The following is a 22,993-nucleotide window of genomic DNA, read 5'->3' on the forward strand; positions in this document are numbered from 1 at the left end:
CCCGGCAGCCGTCACAATCCCACCCTCGGGATTATGACACCGCCTACCGCCATGGTTTTTGTGGCAAGCGTACCGCCATGAAAACCATGGCGGTAGACACTATCAGTGCTGGGGAATTTCTTCCCTGGCACTGATAGGGTTCTCCCTGCCTGCTTCCCCATAGCCCTCCCCAACCCTCCCGATCCCTCTCCTGCCCCCTACATATTTCCACACCCACACACACACACACATACCCACATCCACCCACGCATGCACACATACATACCCACCTACTGCAACACACACTAACATACTTTGCATTCACAACAACCAACATACACTCACATTCAGGCATTCACGCACTCATTCAAAGCAACTAACACCCGCATGCACGCAGTCATAAACAGACACCCCTCCATACACACAACACCACCACACACGCACACAATACCCCACACCCCCTCTCCTGTGGGAGAACTTGACTTACCTGCTTGCAGTTAGTCCTCTGGCTGGAGATGGGACGCGGTGCAGCTGTCAGCAGCAGCGTCCACCAGCAAAACACCGCCAGGCTGTATCATTTCTCATGATACTGTAGGCGGTGTTTTGCTGGCTTCGCGCTGCTGCCGAATGCAGCTCCACCTTACCGCCGTCCGCTGTCATGACCGTCGGTGATATTCTGCCAGCCTTCTGGTGGAATTCCGTCGAGGGTCATAATGCAGGTGGGTGGCTGGTAGCCACAGCGATGGTATGTTGGTGCCCGTCGTCGTGGCGGTAGGCAGCAGTTACTGCCAATGTTGTAATGAGGGCCCAAGCTTTTTGAACATGCATCATTAAAAATACATCTGAAATTCTTTTCTAGTCGCAATTTTAAAAATGGTTTCCATGCCATTTGGTGCCCCTGTTCACTCATCTACATAGGACAGAAACCATAGCCCATAAAGTCTTGCATTTGCTAGCATTGCAGTTGGATTAGGCGTTCAGTTAATACTGCTCTGATGGTAAAATGCCTTTGCAGATGGATAAACATCAAAGAGTGGTTTTGAAGTGCACAAGTTCCCCTTTCAGCCCAGTCCTGTCTACCATGATCCCTGTGGGGGGTTATCAATCCTTTGTGTGAGGGCAGGCCACTGGCTTTTGAAGTGTAAGAGAGAGACCCTCCACCCCTCCTGTCCAGGGAGGCCCATTCAGTATGCAGATGAGTGCAGATGTAACTGAGCGCCCTGTGTTTATGGTTGTCTGGGTGGAATGCATAAAGGGAGCTGTCAACCAGCACAGACCAGATGTGGATTGGAGTTAGGGTAGTAAGGCACAGATGGTAGCAAGTGCATAGAAATGTCCATTTTCTAAAAGTGGCCTTTCTAAAATAGTAATATTAAATCCAACTTCAACAGTAAGTAGGATTTTCTATTACCATTCTGGCAATACCAAACATGACATGGCTACTCCTTCCAGATACAAATCTACCACTTAAAAGTATATGAGGGCAATTCTAATGCTAGTCTTTGAGAGGAGCAGGGTAGGCCTCACAGTAGTGGAAAGTTAATTTCTGAGTTTTTCACTTCCAAGACATGTAAAACACACAGGTACATGTCCTGCCTTTTACTTACATAACATGCTGCTCTATGGATTACCTAGGTGTGACATATGTAGAAAAAGGTGAGTTTAAGCCTTGACAAGTAGTTTTAAATGCCAAGTCAAAGACGCAGTGAAACTGCACACACAGGCTGTTAGACCTGGCATCCTTGGCATTGTCTCCCCTGTCTTTTTGCCTCTGCTTCCTGTGTTTTGACTGTGTACTGGACTTTGTTTTTTCTGGTTTTGGTACTCGGGCACTTTACCACTGCTGACCAGTGCTAAAGTGCTAGTGCTCCCTGTGTAAATTCTGTGTGTATTTGGCTTTTCCATGATTGGCATATTTGATTCAATTGTAAGTCCTTACTAAACTGCACAAGAGGTGCCCAGTGCCTGTAAATCAAATGCTACTAGTGGGTCTGCAGCACTAGTTGTGCCACCCACATTAGTAGCCCTGTAAACATGGCTCAGTCCTGCCACTGCAGTGTCTGTGTGTGCAAAGTGTACCCATTTGCCAGGCTGAACCTTCCTTTTTTATACATGCAAGACACCCCTAATGTAGGCCCTACATAGCCCTATGGGCAGGGTGCGGTGTATGTTGCAGGTAGGACATGGGCTGGTGTGTTTTTGCATGTCCTAACAGTGATATACTGCCAAATTTGGTTTTCACTTTTGCAAGGTATGTATCTCTCACAGGTTAACATAGGGACTGCCTTTAAAGAACTTTTAAGTTCGGTTTTCCTTTGGGAGCAGATTTAGATTTGTAGTTTGGTGTCTCTGAACTCACAATTTAAAAACACAACTTTTGGTACACTTTTAGAAAGTGGCCATTTTCTTTTTTTTGCTTAAACCATTCTGTGTCTCTGCCTGCTTGTCTCTGTCTGGGTCAGACTGGCAGTTGGGCTATTTGTGACTCTCCGCTAGACAGTGACACAAAGAGAGCTGGAGTGTAGCCTGCATATACTGATGGGTCATCTGGGCTAGAGTGGAGGGAGGAGCTGACACATACACCTGAATGGGCTGTGTCTGCCCTCACACATTGAAGTCTCCAACCTCCTGGCATGTCTCTGGGGCCATGTCTGGGCAAGTCAGGATCTTGTGAACAACAGAGACATTACTTTGAATGTTCCCTACCTTAAAGGCATCAAAGGCAGAAAGGGGTATAAGAAGTGGACCGAAAACCCCCAAATTTGTGGAACACTTCTGGAACAAAGAGGAACCTCTGCCAAGGAGAAGGAGGCCTCTTTGCCCTTGACTGTACATTACCTTGCATTGCGGTTGGGAAATCAATGCATCATCTGCATCGCGGCTGGAGAAACGATGCAACACCTGCTTGCGGCTGCTAAAATCAACACAAACCCCACGCAGCAGGGAATTCCATCCTTGTGCTGCCAGATTATGCAGGCAACATCGCTGGGCATCAAAATTGACTGCCCGGACCCGAGGTGCCCATCCGGAAATCGACGCATCGCTCTCTTGCAGGAGCGAAAAATAACGCATTGCCTGCCTGAACAGAGAAGAAAAAACGCACAGCCTCACTTGCGATTAAGGAATCAATGCATCACTAACTTTTCTGATGCATGCTGGCCGTGCAGCTTTTCATTGGACGCAAACCAGGTAGTTTGTGTAATAACAACGTTTCCATTGTTTTCTATGGAGTAAGATACGATTATCTTAACAATTCATAACTTGCCTTGTGTATGTTGGATTTTAGTCATTTTGGTCTTGTTTGATTTAGATAAATATCTGCTACTTTTCTAAACTGGTGTGGTGTCCATTTTGTTGTATTTTCATTGTATTACTCTGTGTGTTGGTACACATACTTTACACATTGCCTTTGAGATAAGTCTGACTGCCAAGGGGTGAGGTGAGGTTATCCTAAGAGTGTAGATCCATTGCCCTGACTAGAGTGAGGGATCCTGCTTGGACAGAGTGCAAACTGACTGCCAACCAGATTCTCCATTTCTAACATTGGTGAGGATAGAACTTGTATTTGTACTTAGTATACAGTCATTAAGTGTAAACTACTGTTTTCAATGCAGACCATTACGTGACCACATACCACTTGTTTTTGCTTTTTCTGTTTCCATTTGTTGTGAATTTTGAACTTCTCTTGGGAACCCTCATAACTACTTTTGGAACTTTGCATTTTTGAGTACTCACCAACATGTCTCAATCTGGGGATGGACCAGCCGTAGCTACTAAGTCTGTTTTTGAGTTGGAGGAACTGGAGGAGTATACAGTGGCTAAACCTAAGAAATTTTGTAAAGATCGTGCCTGCCCAATCAAGAGCTCAGCCAGGAAGGAGGAACTGCAAAAGACATTCAGAGCCTTGATGGCAGCCAAGCAGGCTGGGGGCCACACAGAGGAGGAGGATGCGGGTGAGGAGGGGCAGAGTTTTCATAATTTTTCACCTAGGAGGGGGATCTCCAGGGTAGGCATTAGTGTTTCATCCAGAGGTGTAGCCCCTGAAGAGAAAAGCAGAGAGGGTGCACCAGTTCGAGTTAGAAAAACTTTAAATGGAGATGGAGGTGAGAAAGCTGGCTATGGAAGAGAAAAATATGATCTTGACTCCTGAATTAAGTTTGAGGGAGCTGGACCAAAGGCCAGTCCAGCAGAGATGGTGGCAGCAGTACCTCAGTGCAGCCTGAGAGGGGGTACAAATTCCAGAGGACTTAGTAAAAGATTACAAGAGGGAGGATGACATATATCTGTGGTTTAAATGGTATGAGTCAGCTTTCCACATGAGCATGGTCCCTGAAGCACATTGGGGGGCAGGTCTGTGGAAGCACTTTGAGGTAGAGGGGAGAGACACTCTGACATCCTTAGGGGACCCTCAAGGACTCACCTACTCTATCATGAAGTACACCCTGCTCACCAGATATGGTATTGCTCCTGAGCAGTATAAGGAAATGTTTAGGGCCTATAAGAAGAAGAAATCCCAAACTTGGTTGGAGTGTGTAGACACTTTTTGCAGGTCACTGGATGGCTGGGTGAAGGACAATAAGGTGACAACTTATGAGGGGGTGTACAACTTGCGTTGGAGCACTTGTATAGTATTTGATTTCCAGAGCTGCCCCAACACCTAATTGACCGCAAGCTGACTGACCCCAGGATGCTTGCTCAGGAAATGTACCAGTGGGAAAGCGCCAGGGTCCAGAAGAGGTATGGGGGAGACTCCACCAAGGGTGGCTAGGGTCCCCATATGAAGAAGTGTGGGGTGTAAGGGTAAACAGGGGGAGTTCTCTGAAGGGCCCCACCCTAGTTCCCAGAGTAAAGAGTCCCAGCCCCCAGTTGAAAAGAAACCATGGGACTCAACAGGGAATGCAGAGATGGCTCCCCACATGTTTTTTGCATGTGATCAGATGGGTCACATGAGGGGGGACCCTAAATATCCCAAGGGGACACAGGCACTCACTGGTGCTCAGTCACAGGGCTTGGCAAGTGTAGGGCTTGGGGAGGAGTTGTTCCAGATGGATGGGAACCAGCTAAGATGACCCTCGTCTTACTAGGGGATAGTGAGATGGCCCAAATGACCCTCATGGCTGAGAACACTAAGAAATACAGGCAGTGGGTGACCACCAATGGACAGAGGCTCTGAGAGACACAGGAGCCAGTGTGACTACTGTGAGAAGCCACCTGGTGTCTGAAGAGCAGGTAGTTCCCCATGCACTTCACCAAGTAGTTGTGGAGGACAACTCTGAGTGCCTGGGCAAAGTGTGCAGGTTCCCTTTGAGTGGGGGGATGTCTCAGGTTCCTTGAGGGTAGCTGTGAGTCCAACCATGCTGGTTGATGTCTGCTTGCTAATGACCTGGAGGATTCCCCTTGGAATGAGGTGGATCACAGGTATCACTTGGAGATATTGGGTCTGCCTGAATGGGTGTGTGTGTCCACCTGGTCAAGGCCAACCCGTCAGGGTGATCAGGAGGCCCTGGAGCCTGAAAGAGTGGCCCAGGTGTCTGCCAGAAGGAGGAAGGTCAAGGGGCACAGGAAAACTGCCCCAGAAGTTCCCACGGTCCGGGGTGAGGCTGAACCTGAGGGGGACGCCCCGGAACCTGAACCGGTGGAGGTGCTCGAGCTGACTCATTAGCAGCAGGAAGGGGTCCCACCAGGGAAGCATTCTGTGAGGCACAGAAAACATGCCCTACTCTAGAGGGTTTGTGGCAGCAGGCTCCAGACCTTGCATCTGGCAAGGAGTGTGGATCCCATTTGATTTATTGGGAGGATGGCCTCCTATATAGTGAGCCTAAGGTTGCTGAGCCTGGGGCAGCCCATCTACGGGTGGTACCCCAGGGCTTCAGAACATTCTCACTGGGGCTGGCTCATGATGCTTCTACATGACGCTTCAACAACATGTTATGGACACCTCCAATTATGACTTATCATGGTTGTAGCTCTCTACTGAATAAGAGCATAGTTAAAGCTTTATATACTACACTTACAGGACTCTATTTTGTCCTGGCTATTGGGAACTGCCAGAATCTGTGAAACTGGCTCAGTAGTTGTACATTTGCCTTGAGAAAGTCATATTGATGAAACATGTGTCGGCAGTTATGTAATTGGACTGAATGTTGCTTTGTTTGGATTTATTTCATATAGGATTAATTAAATCCTCATGACGTACTACACACTCATTTTGTGCTTTGAGTGTTCCAGCACATCATGGATTGGACCTTTTGAACTTTTATGGTGTGCCTGGTACACATCTTTTTCATGATGTGCCTTTAGCAGGTCATTTGGGGCAGGACATGACCATTGAAAGGCTTGTCACCCACGTTGAATGGCCAAAAATGCGCAGGCACTCTGATGCACACTGTAGGTCTTGTCAGACTTGTCAGGCAAGTGGCAAGAGTGGGGGGAAATGTAAGGGTCCCCTCCAACCTTTTCCTGTAGTCAGCACCCCTTTGAAAAGGTGGGTTTTGACATTGTGGTGCCTCTGGATCCCAAGAGAGCAATGGGTAGCAGGTTTACCCTGGTCTTGGTGGACCATGGCACCCCGTACAGGAGTCTTGCAGGAAAAACTTTGACACATCAACTGCAATGCGGCTATAAAAATGACCAGCACCTGCATTGCGGCTGGGAACTCAACATATCAACTGCATCGCTTCTGGAGAAACAACGCAACACCTGCTTGCGTCTGCTAAAATTGATGCACACCCCATGCAGCACAGATTCTCATCCTCATGCAGCTGGATCTGGCACAAAACATCGCTGGGTGTCAACATCGTTGGGCGTCAAAAAAACTGCCCGACACAAGGGGCCCATCTGGAAACCAACGCATAGCTCTATTGTGGTAGAGAAAAACTACGCATCGCCTACCTCACTAGAGAAGAAATGATGCACGGCCTCAATTGTGAGTAAGAAGTTGAGGCATCGTTGACTTTTCCGACGCACGCTCAGCTGTGCGGCTTTATTTTTTACGCAAACCAGGTACTTGATGTAACAACAATATTTCCATTGTTTTCTATGGAGTAAGATTCCGTGGGCCAGATGTACGAAGCCTTTTGCACCTCGCAAACTGCAAAAAATGCAGTTTGGGAGGTGCAAAAGGCTTAACGCGATGCACAACCTCAAATTGCGAGTCGATACCGACTCGCAATTTGAGGCTGCGACTCGCAAATAGGAAGGGGTGTTCCCTTCCTATTTGCGACCACATCGCCATGCTGAGTTGGTTTGTGACAGTGAATGCGGTCTCAAACCAACTCGCAGTTACCATCCACTTGAAGTGGTAACACAAGTGGATGGGCATTCACAAAGGGGAAGGGGTCCCATGGGGACCCCTTTCCCTTTGTGAATGCCCAAAAACATATTTTTTCAATGCAGGCAGTGGTCCTATGGACCACTGCCTACTCTGAAAAAACCAAAACAAAATGGTTTCGGAATTCTTTTGTTTTGCAGCTCGTTTTCCTTTAACCCCTTCGCTGCCAGGCCTTTCCCCCCTCCTGTGGCAGGCCTTTTTTTGCCTATTTGGGGCAGTTTGCACTTAGGCCCTCATAACTTTTTGTCCGCATAAGCTAACCAAGCCAAATTTGCGTCCTTTTTTTCCAACATCCTAGGGATTCTAGAGGTACCCACACTTTGTGGGTTCCCCTGAAGGAGGCCAAGAAATTGGCCAAAATACAGGGAAAAGTTCGTTTTTTTAAAAAAAAATTGAAAAAGTGGCTGCAGAAGAAGGGTTGTGGTTTTTCCCCTGAAAATGGCATCAACAAAGGGTTTGTGGTGCTAAACTCAGCAGCTTCCCAGCTTTCAGGAACAGGCAGACTTGAATCAGACAATCCAATTTTTCAACACAATTTTGGCATTTTACTGGGACATACCCCATTTTTGCAATTTTTGGTGCTTTCAGCCTCCTTCCAGTCAGTGACACAAATGGGCATGAAACCAATGCTGGATCCCAGAAACCTAAACATTTCTGAAAAGTAGACACAATTCTGAATTCAGCAAGGGGTCATTTGTGTAGATCCTACAAGGGTTTCCTACAGAAAATAACAACTGAAAAAGAAAAATATTGAAATTGAGGTGAGAAAAACATAAATGTTTCTCTACGTTTTACTCTACAACTTTTCCCTGCAATGTCAGATCATCGAAAGCAATATATCGTTACGTCTGCTGGACTCCTCTGGTTGCGGGAATATATAGGGCTTGTAGGTTCATCAAGAACCCTAGGAACCCAGAGCCAATAAATGAGCTGCACCCTGCAGTGCGTTTTCATTCTATACCGGGTATACAGCAATTCATTTGCTGAAATATAAAGAGTAAAAAATTGCTATCAAGAAAACCTTTGTATTTCCAAAAAGGGCACAAGATAAGGTGTGGAGGAGCAGTGGTTATTTGCACATCTCTGAATTCCGGGGTGACCATACTAGCATGTGAATTACAGGGCATTTCTCAAATAGATGTCTTTTTTACACACTCTCCTATATTTGGAAGGTAAAAATGTAGAGAAAGACAAGGGGCAATAACACTTGTTTTGCTAATCTATGTTCCCCCAAGTCTCCCGATAAAAATGATACCTCACTTGTGTGGGTAGGCCTAGCGCCCGCGACAGGAAACGCCTCAAAGCGCAACGTGGACACATCCAAATTTTTTAAAGAAAACAGAGGTGTTTTTTGCGAAGTGCCTACCTGTAGATTTTGGCCTCTAGCTCAGCCGGCACCTAGGGAAACCTACCAAACCTGTGCATTTCTGAAAACTAGAGACCTAGGGGAATCTAAGGAGGGGTGACTTGCAGGGCTCGGACCAGGTTCTGTTACCCAGAATCCTTTGCAAACCTCAAAATTTGGCTAAAAGAACACATGTTCCTCTCATTTCTGTGGCAGAAAGTTCTGGAATCTGAGAGGAGCCACAAATTTCCTTCCACCCAGCATTACCCCAAGTATCCCGATAAAAATGATACCTCACTTGTGTGGGTAGGCCTAGCGCCTGCGACAGGAAACGCCCCAAAGCGCAACGTGGACACATCCAAATTTTTGGAAGAAAACAGAGGTGTTTTTTGCGAAGTGCCTACCTGTAGATTTTGGCCTCTAGCTCAGCCGGCACCTAGGGAAACCTACCAAACCTGTGCATTTCTGAAAACTAGAGACCTAGGGGAATCCAAGATGGGGTGACTTGCGGGCTCAGACCAGGTTCTGTTACCCAGAATCCTTTGCAAACCTCAAAATTTGGCTAAAAAAACACACGTTCCTCACATTTCTGTGGCAGAAAGTTCTGGAATCTGAGAGGAGCCACAAATTTCCTTCCACCCAGCGTTCCCCCAAGTCTCTCGATAAAAATGATACCTCACTTGTGTGGGTAGGCCTAGCGCCCGTGACAGGAAACGCCCCAAAGCGCAACGTGGACACATCCAAATTTTTGGAAGAAAACAGAGGTGTTTTTTGCGAAGTGCCTATCTGTAGATTTTGGCCTCTAGCTCAGCCGACACCTAGGGAAACCTACCACACCTGTGCATTTCTGAAAACTAGAGGCCTAGGGGAATCTAAGGAGGGGTGACTTGCGGGGCTCGGATCAGGTTCTGTTACCCAGAATCCTTTGCAAACCTCAAAATTTGGCTAAAAAAACACATGTTCCTCTCATTTCCGTGGCAGAAAGTTCTGGAATCTGAGAGGAGCCACAAATTTCCTTCCACCCAGCGTTCCCCCAAGTCTCCCGATAAAAATGATACCTCACTTGTGTGGGTAGGCCTAGCGCCTGCGACAGGAAACGCCCCAAAGCGCAACGTGGACACATCAAAATTTTTGGAAGAAAACAGAGGTGTTTTTTGCGAAGTGCCTACCTGAAGATTTTGGCCTCTAGCTCAGCCGGCACCTAGGGAAACCTACCAAACCTGTGCATTTCTGAAAACTAGAGACCTAGGGGAATCCAAGATGGGGTGACTTGCGGGGCTCGGACCAGGTTCTGTTACCCAGAATCCTTTGCAAACCTCAAAATTTGGCTAAAAAAACACATGTTCCTCACATTTCTGTGGCAGAAAGTTCTGGAATCTGAGAGGAGCCACAAATTTCCTTCCACCCAGCATTCCCCCAAGTCTCCAGATAAAAATGATACCTCACTTGTGTGGGTAGGCCTAGCGCCCGCGACAGGATACGCCCCAAAGCGCAACGTGGATACATCCAAATTTTTGGAAGAAAACAGAGGTGTTTTTTGCGAAGTGCCTACCTGTAGATTTTGACCTCTAGCTCAGCTGGCACCTAGGGAAACCTACCAAACCTGTGCATTTCTGAAAACTAGAGACCTAGGGGAATCTAAGGAGGGGTGACTTGTGGGGCTCTGACCAGGTTCTGTTACCCAGAATCCTTTGCAAACCTCAAAATGTGGCTAAAGAAACACGTTTTCCTCACATTTCGGTGACAGAAAGTTCTGGAATCTGAGAGGAGCCACAAATTTCCTTCCACCCAGCATTCCCCCAAGTCTCCTGGTAAAAATTATACCTTACTTGTGTGGGTGAGCCAGGTGCCTGCAACAGAATAAGGCCCAGAACTTGTAGAGATAGAGGGGATAGCACAGGGAGTTTATAAGGACATATTCTTTTATACATCTTTAGACTGACTCTGCTTTGGGGACCCACATGAGTGAGGTGTCATTTTACTTGGGAGACTGAGGGGAACACTGGGGAGTAGGAATTTTGTGCTGGAGCGGTGATCGTACAAACAAAACTCAGGAAAATATGCTTTTTTATGCAAATTGTGCGGTTTGCAGAGGCGTCTGGGTAAGAAAATGTTGGGGGATCCACGCAAGCCACATCTCCCTGCAATGGAGATGTCTGGGTTTGGTAGGTTTCCCTAGATGAAGGCCGCACCCAGGACCAAAAACACAGGTGGCCCCTCCCCCCCAAACACAGGTAGTTTTGTAATATATCATTTTGATGTGTCCACATACGTCTGTGATGTGCCAAGCACTAAAATTGTGAAAAGAAACGCACTTAGGTTATGTGAAAAAGACCCCTCACCCACCAACCAAGTTGGTGGCATGCTTCATCATCGGGGTCCCACCTGAGACACCTAGCGTGTCTCAAGTGTGCTGCGACGCCTGATTACAGCGGAGCAGGTTTTGTCATTTGTACCACACATACTGGTTGGATTTGGCACGAGGGTGAGTGATGGTTCAGTAGATCAAATTTTATTAACAAGAGATTTCACAAAAGTGAAATGCACTGGTAATAACTGAAAGGCCAAAAAACTGAACCAATGACTCACAGCTCGTGAGCTGTAAAGCCACAACAAGGCACCAACCGCTTTACAGTCCATTCACACACCTTTCATACATGACATGCACTAGACCATTCACGCCGCCAGCCACGGGCCCAGCACAGTACAAGACTCGCATCCACAGACAGCGCCAGTCAAGGGCCCATCACTTTCATACGCCCACATGCCTGATACAGCAATCACACCAGCTGATGAGTGTGTGGACTGGCATTTGGCTGGCACTGCCAGCCAAGCGCCACCCCACCCACACCACCAGCCAAGCGCCACCCCACCCACACCGCCAGCCCAGCGCCACCCCACCCACACCGCCAGCCAAGCGCCACCCCACACACACCGCCAGCCAAGCGCCACCCCACCCACACCACCAGCCAAGCGCCACCCCACCCACACCACCAGCCAAGCGCCACCCTACACATGCCATCCCCTTTTTTTTGTTTTTAAACAACAAAGAAACCACTAATCATAAATTAGTACAAAACTAACTGAATACTTGACTAATGCCAACCGTGAAACCGAACATATAAAAATATAAAACACCAGTTTACGCTTGCAGAATTTCCCAATAATTCTTCTGTGTGTGGTAGCTCCTGAAACAGCCACCCACACACAGCCCAGGCTTTGAAGGACAATCAGGGCAGTACATCCTAGTCTCCTTCCTGATACCTCTTCGAGCACAGACTCTACATCTCTTAGCAGGAAAGTTTTTTTTGGCCGTGGGAGGAATGTGCTCAGCAAAGTGACGATCTTTCAATCTAGCCACATCCTCCACCACTGCTTCTCTAGGAACTCTTGCCTGTTCCAGCACAACAAGGCTAGCTATGATAGACTCCTGAAATTTCACAAATGTCATCCTTGACTCTGGAGAACTATCCTTAAACACAACAAAAGCATTAAAAGTTGCCAAGTGAAACAAGTGAACCGCAAATTTCTTATACCACACATAAGACTTACGAGCAGCAGTGTAAGGTTCTAACCTCTGATCTACTCTATCTACCACCCATGTGCTTATTATAGTCTAAGATGCACACAGGTTTGCGCACTTCGGCAACCTGACCCCAAACAGCCACAGGTGAAGTACTCTCATCATGGATGGTGCTTAGCATGTATACACCCCTCTTGTCTATAAATTTCAGAGCTAGCAGCTCATCATTCCGCAAGGCACTGCACTGTCCCTTCTCAAGTTTTTTACAGACAAGCTCTTTTGGATAGCCTTTCCGATTAGAGCGGATTGTGCCACAAGCAACAGTGTCCACTCTGAACAACTCCTTGAACAACAGAACTCCAGTGTAGAAGTTATCTACATATAAATGGTGACCTTTGTTAAACAGTCGTCTACCAAGTTCCCACACAATTTTCTCACTAACTCCAAAAGTGGGAGGACAACCAGGGGGGTCAATATTGGAATCCCTACCAGTGTAGACCCGGAAATTATAAACATATCCTTTACTACTTTCTGACAGCATATACAATTTAATTCCATACCGTGCCCTCTTGCTAGGAATGTACTGCCTAAAAACCAAACGACCCTTGAACAGGACCAAAGACTCATCTACAGATATTTCTTTCCCGGGAACATAGATCTCTGAAAACCGATCTACCAAATGATCTGGGACAGGTCTAATCTTAAAAAGACGGTCAGAATCAGGATGATCTCGTGGCAAGGCTAAAGCATTATCTACAAAATGCAACATCCGAAGAAGAAGCTCATACCGGTTACGACTCATGATGGCAGGAAATATAGCAGTTGCCATCAAGGGACTAGTAGACCAATATGAAGACAGCGATGGCTTCCTTATCAGCCCCATCAAAAAAGTTAAACCCAAGAACTTTTTCAACTCTTCCAGATTTGTGGGAATCCACCGGCTAGCTCTAGAGTGTGGCCTAAGTCTGGCAGCGTTGTCCCTCAAAAACTGCTCTGCATGCAAATTAGTCTGCTCAACAATCTCTTCCAAAAATATATCGTCCATAAACAACTCAAAAAAGTTGACGGGCAAAAAGTTTTCCGTATTAACTCGACACCCTGGAAAACCAGTAAACGCAGGCAACTGTGGCTGCTCCATGTTTGGTGCAACCCATGTGTCAGGTCTTCCAATGGGAAGCCTTTCAGCCGCTGGCTCCTGCACCATTGGCACATCACTGTCCTCCTCTAAAACAGGCCCTTCATCAGCACTGAGAGTGGCTTCATCATCAGATGATTCATCTCTGACAGAAAATTCACTTCCAGAATCCTGTACTTCCTCCTCTGCCTCAGATGCAGAGTCAGTCTCATATTCATGGTCAGAAGATGACTCAAAAAGCACACTAACAACCTGCTGTGCGGTCATCCTACGGCTAGCCATGATCCTTCCTACAAAAATTAACTGGACAAATATACCACCAACAACCAGCACTGTGTAAGATAAGTAACAAAGTATAGGTTTATCACTAAGAGTTATAAACTCAAAAACTATACTGCTCACTTGCCTGAAAAAGCTTGACTCACCAGCAACTACTCTGCACAGCCACAGCAATCACCAACGATATCCCACTAAAAAGAGAAAAAAAAAAGCAAATTAGACATAAGACAACACAATAATCATTGTGCATAAATCTAAGGACAATTTCACACACAATCCTGCATTCAGTACACCACCTACAAACATGTCATTCATGCATTGCAACAATACTCACTTGGAGTAAATTTATTTACTTACCTAAAACATGCAACTACGCAAACCGCAGGACAACTACTGCCAAAACTGCAACAAGCCACAGCAAAGTCAGCAAAAGCTTTGAACTAGAACAAAAAGGAGAAAAACTGTTATTATCATAAAAGCAAATATTTTGCCAGTTGACAAACACTCCGCCACTAACCATTTTTTAATTTTCCCTTGTGTCTAGTGTTCTCTGCTTGGGGGAAGATGGGCCTAAAAAAAAAATAGGCCAATCTACCCCCAAGGGGAGGGGGCAGAAATCGCCCAGATTACATTGCACCCTTTGGGGGGGGGCGACCCTTGCCCAAGGGGCCACACCCCCACACAAAGCACACACACACATATAGTATCCCTGGCGCTATGGGGATTCTGCCCCCCTTGGGGACAGAAAGGCCTAAAAAATAGGCATATCTGCCCCCAAGGGGGGCAGAACTGCCCAATAATACATATGGGCCCCTGGGGCCGACCCTTGCCCAAGGGGCCGCCCCCCAACACAAATAAAAAAAAAAAACAATAAAATCCCTGGTGTCTAGTGGCTTTCTGCCCCCCTTGGGGACAGATTGGCCTAAAAATAAGGCCAATCTGCCCCCAAGGGGGGCAGAAACGACAATAAATACATTGCCCCCCCAGGGGGAGCGACCCTTGCCCAAGGGGCCAACCCCCAACACAAAGCACACATACAAAACATAATATTTCTGGCGCTATTGGGATTCTGCCCCCCTTGGGGGCAGAAAGGCCTAAAAAAAATAGGCCTATCTGTCCCCAAGGGGGGCAGAACTGCCAAAAAATACATGTGGGCCCCTGGGGGCGACCCTTGCCCAAGGGGCCGCCCCCCAACACAAAAAATAAAAACCAACAATAAAATCCCTGGTGTCTAGTGGCTTTCTGCCCCCCTTGGGGGCAGATCGGCCTAAAAATAGGGCCAATCTGCCCCCAAGAGGGGCAGGAACTACGATAAATACATTGCGCCCCCCGGGGGAGCGACCCTTGCCCAAGGGGCCACCCCCCAACACAAAGCACACATACAAACATATATTTCTGGCGCTATTGGGATTCTGCCCCCCTTGGGGGCTGAAAGGCCTAAAAAAAAATAGGCCTCTCTGCCCCCAAGGGGGGCAGAACTGCCCAAAAATACATGAGGGCCCCTGGGGGCGACCCTTGCCCAAGGGGCAGCCCCCCAACACAAAAAATAAAAATCAACAATAAAATCCCTGGTGTCTAGTGGCTATCTAAAAATAGGGCCAATCTGCCCCCAGGGGGGGGCAGAAACGACGCAAAATACATTTGCCCCCACACACTAAAATATCACACACACACACATACACAAATCCCTGGTGTCTAGTGGGCATTCCTGCTGCCCGATCGCATCGAGGGAAAGGAAAACCCTTTTCTTTCCCTCGATGCCTCTTACAGAGCACCCCCACCCCGCATGAAGGTGAAAAACTCACCTTCTCCCTTAGACGCGCTGGAAGCAAATGGCTTCCAGCGCGTCTTTCCCCCTTTCCATTAAATCAGAACGCGATCGCGCGCTGACGTCATGGGGGGGTGGGGGTGAAAGGGGAAGGGATTCCCCTTTCAGCCCTGGCCTGGGGGGGTTGGGGGGCGGCCCTCGGGGGAAGCGCTTGCGCTTCCCCCGACTGCCAGTCCCAGGACGTAATGGTTACGTCCATGGCGCCACACGGGCGCTGCCATGGACGTAACCATTACGTCCGTGGCGGGGAAGGGGTTAAGGAAAACGGGCTGCAAAAAGAAAAAAAAACTGCTTTATTTAAAAGCAGTCACAGACATGGTGGTCTGCTGTCTCCAGCAGGCCACCATCCCTGTGAGTGCATGGACTCACTATGGGGTCGCAAACTGCAACCAACCTCATTAATATTCATGAGGTGGGTCTTTGCGACCCCATAGCGAGTCGCAGAAGGTGTCTGAGACACCTTTCTGCATGCACTTTTGTGAGTTGCAATTTGCGAGTCGCTATGACTCGCAAATTGCAAGTCGCAATTTTTTACTTACCTACATCTGGCCCCATAATCTTAAAAATTCATAACTTGACTTATGTATGTTGGATTTTTGTCATTTTGTCTTTTGGCCTTGTTTGATTTAGATACATATAGGTGATCATTACAACCCTGGCGGACGGTGTTAAAGATGCGGTAATACCGCAAACAGTCAGACGGACAAAAAAAGAGAATTATGACCCTGGCGGAAATCGCCAACAAAGACAGCCACTTTAACACACCGCCCGCCACGGCGGTACAGATAAGCAGCGCGGCGGTCAGCGCCAACAGACAGGCGAGAGACAATGTACCGCCCTCAGTATCACAACAGGCCAATCCGCCACCTTTTCTGGGGCGGATTCACCGTGGATAAAAACACGGCGGAAACAGCTTTTGCTATGGGAAAACGCTCACCTTCTACACATCCCATGAGGAACGACGACTCCATGGAGCCGGAACTCCAAATACTACCTGCCCTTGTCTTTCTGCTCCTTCATGACCAACAGTGACGTAGGCGCAGAAGATACCGGTGAATACTGCACCTACGACACAGGGGAGGGGGATGCAAAAGTTAGGGGGACACCCACCAAACACCCCCACCCTTGCATATCTCAACATAAACACCAATGCAGTAACAAAAAGAACAGTAACAACCCACAATCCCCCCGGAAGAATGCAAAGACAATGCGAATTTCGGGCAAACATTATAATGTGCCAATATACATGTCATACAAAAATATAAAAATATATGTATTCCAAAATCACTCATATTTACATAAATAATCCGAGAAGTATTGCAGATATGTACACAACAATGTCCGTTCACAAACAGTCCAAAAATGCATGGGCGAGGCCCACAATAGATACCTGACCAAAATCCGAGAGAACACTGCCGGGGCATCAGATAGAAACACTACAGGCACCTCAGGGGGAAGGGAAGGGGGGGCACCTCAGCCAGATGAATGCAAAGCCAGATCCACAACGGGGCTCCATGCCCATTGATGTATCCTGGAGAGTGCAAAGCCACAGTCTCTCAAGTCTCTACAGTGGGTGGCTTGCCCACTGTTCAATCCTGGGGAGTGCAAAGCCACAGTCTCTCAAGTCTCTAAAGTGGGTGGCTTGCCCACTGTACCATCCTGGGGAGTGCAAAGCCACAGTCTCTCAAGTCGATGCAGGTCCATACTGGTACTGGGGGGTGACTGGTGCCCAGCCTGGATGAGTCTCCCCGTGAAAGGTAGTGTCCTGTCACTGTCCCAGCTGCACATGGGATAAGGATGCCTGATTTGGTGGGCCATTCATTCCTACCCGGTGCATTGCCCTGTTCAGCGGTGCTTTGCCATGGCGGTCTATGGACTGATCAGCGGTGCTTTGCCATGGCTGTCTTTGCCCTGTTCAGCGGTGCTTTGCCATTGAGGTTCAGGACTGTTCAGCAGTGCTTTGCCATGGCGGTCTTTGCCCTGTTCAGCGGTGCTTTGCCCTTGAGGTTCAGGACTGTTCAGCGGTGCTTTGCCATGGCGGTCTTTGCCCTGTTCAGCGGTGCTTTGCCATTGAGGTTCAGGACTGTTCAGCGGTGCTTTGCCATGGCGGTCTTTGCCCTGTTCAGCGGTGCTTTGCCATTGAAGTTCAGGACTGTTCAGCGGTGCTTTGCCATGGCAGTCTTTGCCCTGTTCAGCGGTGCTTTGCCATTGAGGTTCAGGACTGTTCAGCGGTGCTTTGCCATGGCGGTCTTTGCCCTGTTCAGCGGTGCTTTGCCATTGAGATTCAGGACTGTTCAGCAGTGCTTTGCCATGGCGGTCTCTGGACTGTTCAGCGGTGCTTTGCCATGGCGGTCTTTGCCCTGTTCAGCGGTGCTTTGCCATGGCGGTCTTTGCCATGTTCAGCGGTGCTTTGCCATGGCGGTCTCTGGACTGTTCAGCAGTGCTTTGACATGGCGGTTCTGATACGGACATTGGTGTGTGGCATGACGATTTCCACACTGTACATTGATGTGTGGCATGACGATTTCCACACTGGACATTGGTGTGTGGCATGACGATCTCCATACTGGACATTGGTGTGTGGCATGACGATTTCCACACTGGAGATTGGTGTGTGGCATGACGATCTCCATACTGGACATTGGTGTGTGGCATGACGATCTCCATACTGGACATTGGTGTGTGGCATGACGATTTCCACACTGGACATTGGTGTGTGGCATGACGATCTCCATATTGGACATTGGTGTGTGGCATGACGATTTCCACACTGGACATTGGTGTGTGGCATGACGATCTCCATACTGGACATTGGTGTGTGACATGACGATTTCCACACTGGACATTGGTGTGTGGCATGACGAACTCCACACTGGATATTGGTGTGTGGCATGACGATTTCCACACTGGACATTGGTGTGTGGCATGACGTTCCATCATTGCCCAGCGGGGCTGTGGCATCCTGGCCCCGCCTGGGCTGTGTCTTGTGCGGTGGTCTCAGGACCAGTCCCGATACTTGGGCCCTCCTGGGCTGTGTCTTGTGCGCTGGTCTCTGGACCAGTGACGATACTTGGGCCCTCCTGGGCTGTGTCTTGTGCGGTGGTCTCAGGACCAGTGACGATACTTGGGCCCTCCTGGGCTGTGTCTTGTGCGGTGGTCTCAGGACCAGTGACGATACTTGGGCCCTCCTGGGCTGTGTCTTGTGCGCTGGTCTCTGGACCAGTGACGATACTTGGGCCCTCCTGGGCTGTGTCTTGTGCGGTGGTCTCAGGACCAGTGACGATACTTGGGCCCTCCTGGGCACTGACTCTGGCAGTGGGCTCTGGACCCGTTACGATACTTGGGCCCTCCTGGGCACTGACTCTGGCGGTGGGCTCTGGACCCGTTACGATACTTGGGCCTTCCTGGGCAATGACTCTGGCGGTGGGCTCTGGACCAGTGACGACGGTGCTGTCGGTTGTGTCTGGACCGCCGGAAATGATGGCGCACTTCTCCGCCGTGACACTCACAACAGGCTGGGTAGACTTCCTCAGGACCTTCCCCAACTTTTTGGGAGTTACAGCTGACTCACCAATCGCCTTCGATCCCATTTCACTTGTTGTCCCACCAGGAGTCTTGACACGGTCCCGTCGTTCACTATCCAATTTCGGAGCCTTTACAGGGGGTGGGCTGCCAGTGCCTTGGCTCCGGGTCCTACTGCCTGCCCTGGTGGACGGTGCACTCCAAAAACCTGGAACACGCACCACTGGTATTGGTGGCTTTTTGGCTGAGGCGCTACGACGGGACTGATGAATTGGAGGGGTGGGGTGGGGTCAAAAAGGTCAATTTGACATAGGGACAGTTTCTGACGAACACTGGGATGGGTAGCTGGAGGGGGTCTGGGAGTGGAGGAAGAGGAGGTGGTTGTAGGAGGTGTCACTTTAGCTGTTTTGGGTGCAGGGTCAGGTACTGGAGGCTGTCGTGAGGTGGATGGATGTTGGGTGAGTGATTGCCAGCTTTTGGGTACTTTGGGAGGGGGCGCCACAGACACACTGGGAGAGGACACAGGGGACGTGTAAAGGGCAGTGGAGGTGGTGAGTGCAGGTGAGCGGCGTGTGGTGCTGGGTGTCCTGGTGCGAGTCCTAGTGCCTGTAGATGTGGTGCATGCAGGTGTGTGTGTAGACGAGACTGGGAGGGAGGAGGGAGAAGAGGAGGAGGGGGACACAGTGGAGACAGTGGATGTTGCTGTGTCTGTATGGGTGTGATGCTTGTGTGAGTGTCTGTGGGATGTGTGGTGCCTATGTTTCCCTGAGCTACTTTTGTGTGTTGACTTGTGTGCATGCTGATCTGTAGGTGTGCTTGGGATGGGCTGGGGTACAGGGGATTGGGTCTGGGTGGAGGAAGTTGGAGGGGGGAGGCTGGACACAGGGACAATTGCTGCAATCAGTGCTGAGGCCAGAGATTGCAGGGTTCGCTGAAGGACAGCCTGACCAGAATGAATGCCCTCCAGGAATGCATTACCGTGTTGCAACGTCCTTTCTACACCCTGGATGGCATTCACAATGGTAGACTGCCCAACAGTGAGTGACCTGAGGAGGTCAATGGCCTCCTCACTGAGGGCAGCAGGGGTGACTGGGGCAGGGCCTGAGGTGCCTGGGGCGAAGGTGATGCCCACCCTCCTGGGTGAGCGGGCACGGGGCGAACGCTAAGGGGCTGCTGGGGGGGCGGTGCTGGTAGGGGAGGTGGCGGCTGTACCTGTAGAAGTGGGGTGCACAGGTGGTGCCACCACCACAGGGGTGCTCCCATCGGCGGACAAGTCTGTGTCGCTGGTTGGTGATCCGGTGGCCGACGTGAAGCTCCCCTCGCCCTCCGCCCCACTGGTGTATTCAGAGTCTGTGGTGTGGCCCTCCATGGCCATGTGGGATGCAGCTCCCTCGTGCTCCGGTGCCACTGTATCTCCGCCTGTTGATGCTGATGTACAAAAGGACAGGGAGAGCAGGAAAAGGGGGGGAGACAGAACAAAGAGAGTTTTAGTGCATGGTATACCGCTACCGTTGGCGGACAAGACAGACGCAGCAGCCCCATGCACAACTCCGCGCTCCTGCCCTCTGCACATACAATTTCTGGGATATGGCCTACATGGCATTGGTGGAAATCTGCGCACATGGATGCCACAGGGGCAACTATACCTCAACTTGATAATTTACTGAGGTGGGGTAGAGTGCCACATGGCCTACATTACGGAGGGGCCTTGCCTACCTAACTCGCCCTGGCCTATGGACACCCAGAGCCCACCTCCCCCACCCAGACACCTCCACTGCAAGCAAAGTCCGCAGAATGAGAGTGTACTCACCCCCTTGTGTCTGCTGTGATGTCCTTAAGTGCCCATCCAACTCCGGGTAGGCCACCGCCAGGATCCGGAACATCAGGGGGGTCATGATACGACGGGCACCCCTCCCACGTTGGGAGGCCATCCCCAGCTGAGCCTCCGCCGTCTTCTTGCTGCAGCGGCGAATGTCCTCCCATCTCTTACGGCAGTGGGTGCTCCGTCTCTGGTGGGCCCCCAGGGTCCGGACCTCCTTGGCGATGGCACGCCAAATGTCCCTCTTCTGGTGGGCGCTGACCTACATGACATGCACAAGGAAAGAGGAACAGTCATTACCAACTGCACCATCAATGTGAGTGGCCCCCTCCCTACTCTGACCATGTGGCCCATTTATTCCCATGCTTTACTGTAGTATGACTTCTGCCCCCTTCCCTCTTCCACCCAGCCCTGTCCACCCAGGCATAGCCCCTACAACGTGCTCCCTGTGTACTAACCTGTTGGTCTGGAAGACCGTAGAGTAGCATGTACTGGGGGAGGACCCCATCCACAAGTTTCTCCAACTCTTGTGCAGTGAAGGCAGGGGCCCTTTCCCCAGACGCAGCAGCCATTGTCGCTTCCAGACCGAGGTCACAGCAGCACTAGCAGTGTAGGTCCTCTCCTGTCGAAGGTCAGGTATCTAGTGATTGAACAGATAGAAAATGGTGGTGACGTCCGCGGCGGTGACGTACGCGGCGGTGACGTCCGCGGTGGGGCGCATCATCACCGCCGGCGCACCTGTTCATTGGCTCCTGGGACCCATAAGGTCCAATGTTAACCAATGCAGCATTGCGCTGCGGTCTACGACCGCCTTCCGCGACGGTGTGCAGCGCCAGCGCTGTTACCCCACCATCCCATTGTCCCAGTTTAGAGGTCAGGCAGCCGCCATTTCAGGGGCCCACATGGATTCATTTTCAACTGCGTCACACATACTGAGGCCTACACTAAACAAACATACAGGAAGGGTTTTGTGTCTGCTGTAGTCTTGTGTGTAACTGTGGGTACATACTTGGAGGAACAGTGACTGTTTCTTCGCTGTTGTCCTTCTTAGGCACTGTCAGCTGGGACATATGAGAAGATGGCGGAATCCTCCGGTGTACCGACCGCTGGTGGACCTGTTGACAATGGAAGAGAGACATTTAATCGTGACCTGCCGGTTTGACCGTGCTACAATCCAGGAACTATGTAGCCAGTTGGAGCCAGACCTGATGTCACCAATCCGCCATCCGACTGGAATCCCCCCTGACGTGCAGGTGCTGTCAGTGCTCCATTTCCTTGCAAGTGGGTCATTTCAAACAACAGTGGCCATGGCATCAAGGATGTCCCAGCCTATGTTTTCCAACGTGTTGTTCAGAGTGTTGTCTGCCCTGCTGAAACACGTAAGGAGATACATCATATTCCCTCAGGTGGAGGATTTGCCTACAGTGAAAGGTGACTTCTATGCCCTTGGACATATCCCCAACGTCATAGGTGCCATTGATGGGACCCATGTAGCTCTGGTCCCCCCCGCAGGACTGAACAGGTGTACAAGAACAGGAAGAGTTATCATTCAATGAATGTCCAGATGGTCTGTTTGGCAGACCAGTACATCTCGCAAGTAAATGCTATGTTCCCTGGCTCAGTGCATGACGCCTACATCCTGCGGAATAGCAGCATCCCTGATATGATGGGTGAACTCCAGAGGCACTGTGTTTGGCTATTGGGGGACTCTGGTTACCCCAACCTTTCGTGGCTATTGACCCCAGTGAGGAATCCCAGGACCAGGGCAGAGGAATGCTACAATGTTTCCCATGGGCGGACTAGGAGGGTTATCGAACGCACCTTCGGCCTCCTTAAGGCCAGGTTCCGGTGCCTCCATATGACAGGTGGGTCCCTATTCTACTCACCGAAGAAGGTGTGCGACATCATCATCGCCTGCTCCATGCTCCATAACTTGGCATTGCGACGCCAGGTGCCTTTTCTGCAGGAGGATGATCCAGATGACTGTGTTGTGGCAGCTGTGGAGTCTGTGGAGCCTGTGGACAGTGATGAGGATGAAGCTGAGGAAGACGAAAACGACAACAGGGAGTCAGTCATACAGCAATATTTCCAGTGACACACAGGTGAGAACATTTTCATTTTTACCATTACATTAACTTTCACACATCTGCCTCTATCCTGTACCTACATTTCACTCACTATTTCTTAATTGAGTTGTACCCTTCCATTTCAGTTTCACAAGTGTGGTAACCTA

This window comes from Pleurodeles waltl, chromosome 3_1, assembly GCF_031143425.1.
Source record: "Pleurodeles waltl isolate 20211129_DDA chromosome 3_1, aPleWal1.hap1.20221129, whole genome shotgun sequence".
Taxonomy (NCBI): domain Eukaryota; kingdom Metazoa; phylum Chordata; class Amphibia; order Caudata; family Salamandridae; genus Pleurodeles; species Pleurodeles waltl.